Here is a 2,227-nt window from a genome sequence, read left to right as displayed (position 1 = left end):
ACGAGGTCACGAGTTCAAGACCAGCCTGGCCAACATGGTGAAACCCGTCTCTACTAAAAATACAAAAATTAGCTGGGTGTGGTGGTGGGCACTTGTAATCTCAGCTACTTGGGAGGCTGAAGCAGGAGAATTGCTTGAACCTGGGAGGCGGAGTTTGCAGTGAGCAGAGATTATACCACTGCACTCCAGCCTGGGTGACAGAGCAAGACTCCATCCAAAAAAAATAAAATAAAATAAATAAATAAAATTTAAAAATTAAAAATTAGCTAGATGTGGTGGCTCATACTTGTAATCCAAGCACTTTGAGAGGCCAACGTGGGTGGATTAGCCGAGGTCAGGAGTTTGAGACCAGCCTGGCCAACACGGCGAAACCCCATCTCTATTAAAAGTACAAAAACTAGCTGGGCATGGTAGCATGCACCTACATTCCCAGCTACTCGAGAGGCTGAGACAGGAGAATTGCTTGAACCCAGGAGGTGGAGGTTGCAGCGAGCCCAGATTGCACCGCTGTACTCCAGCCTGGGTGACAGAATGACTCTGTCTCAAAAAAAAACTAAAAAAAAAAAAAAAAAAAAAAAAAAATCATAACAGGAAGGTAAAGTGGGTGAACCTCTGAAGCAGATTATAACATGAGCAGAGAAAGAGGAAGAGAAAAATGTGGCAAGCAGAACCGAAGTGAGCAGTGATCAAGTACTCTCACGAGGTGTGGGAGGGGCCACTCAGTGGGACCCTACAATCTGCCTTCTGGAGAGACAGACTTCTAACCTTCAGTCTGGACTATGGTGTCAAAGTGCAAGTTGATAATTAATAGGGATTTTTCCTTCCTCTTCATCTCCATGTTCATTTTTTAAAAAGGGCACTTAACAATGAAGTCAGCCTTTTCATAACTGTCAATTTCTAGTTTCATTCATTGCACAAGTGCTTATTGAGCAAGGGATTTTAAGGTGATAAGAGATACACAAACATAGAAGCCCATCCCTGTCCTTAAGTTCCCATTTTGACATAATTTAAATATTAATCTCCAAAGGAATTTAGAGAACCTATCCCGAATCCCAGGTTCCTCTTGGATACAGCATTTTAATCGTCAACACCCAAATCTTGTGATAGAAAAGGGTGCGCACACCAATAACTTGGAAACAACATTTATTTTTAGGATGAGTGCAGTGGCTCAGGCTTGTAATCCTAGCACTTCGGGAGGCTGAGGCGGGAAGACAGCTTGAGTCCAAGAGTTTGAAATCAGCAGGGGCAACATAGCGAGACCCCTATCTCTACAAAAAATAATAATTAACTGGGTCTGGTGGTTCACCCCTTGTAGTTCCAGCTACTCAGGGGCCCGAGGCGGGAGGATCTCTTGAGTCTGAGAGTTCGAGGGTGCAGTGAGCTATGATGGCCACTGCACTCTAGCCTAGGTGACAGGGCAAGACCCTGTCTCAAAAAACAAACACACACAAACAAAAACCCTTATTTTCAAAAATTATGAATTTTGTAAATCTCAGGATTTACATCCGTCTGTTTTTAGTTTTGCAATCCACATGAAACCAAGACAAAACAAAAGCTCTGAGAACTCACCTAATCAAGGTCGCCTTGGCTGCAATTCAGATCACCTGAAAATCCCAAAGCCCAGGCTGCACCACAGACCAATTAAGCCGGGAAGCCAGGCACCCTCAGGTGATTCGAATGTGCAGCCAAGGTTGACAACAACCGCTATAAATCATTCTGGCCTTGAAACGCGAGAACCAGGATCTATATTCTTCAAGGGTACCCTCCACCATCAACGACACCGTAACCCTCGTCCCTACACACAGGCCACCAGCAATGTTCCCAGATGCAGTTTTGTGTTTGACGCGGTCAAGCATAGAATCCAATCCTCTCCCACTTGGACAAGTGAGGATGGAGGAAGGTTAATCTAACCCGCCCCGGCCATGGTCAATATCGCATCCCTGCGGAAGCAGACGCTGGCTCGGCTTTGGGGGCCGCAGAGAAGTCCCTGGACGCTTCTCTCTTCTCCACCTTCTGGGGTCCCGGCTTCGGAATGGGGAGTTGCGGGGGTGGAAAAGAGGAAAGCGCAGCTCGGGGAGACGGAATCGCCATACGAACGAGCACAGGCTGTCCCCCGAAAGGCCGAGACAAAGCGGCGCCCCCTGACCGAACAAACGGCGGTACTCACGCAAGTGCCACCCAGCTTGTGGCTCTCCACCACGGCGGCCCTGGCGCCCAACTCGGCTGC

The 2,227-nt window shown here is 47.5% G+C and overlaps 1 protein-coding gene across 1 annotated transcript in view; it reads right to left on the bottom strand.

The window, feature by feature from the left end:
• GSR (glutathione reductase) overlaps positions 1-2,221 on the bottom strand; it is a 56,622-nt gene extending 54,401 nt beyond the window's left edge. Inside the window, exon 1 of the mRNA XM_011977728.1 lies at positions 2,168-2,221. The gene's annotated coding sequence lies outside the window, so the exon portion shown is untranslated. The remainder of the gene's footprint in view (positions 1-2,167) is intronic.
• Between the last annotated feature and the right edge of the window lie 6 nt (positions 2,222-2,227).

Source organism: Mandrillus leucophaeus, unplaced genomic scaffold (genome assembly GCF_000951045.1).
Source record: "Mandrillus leucophaeus isolate KB7577 unplaced genomic scaffold, Mleu.le_1.0 Scaffold183, whole genome shotgun sequence".
In the NCBI taxonomy this organism is placed as follows: domain Eukaryota; kingdom Metazoa; phylum Chordata; class Mammalia; order Primates; family Cercopithecidae; genus Mandrillus; species Mandrillus leucophaeus.
The sequence above is the reverse complement of the archived record's forward strand: the minus strand, read 5'-3'. Positions and strand labels throughout refer to the sequence as shown.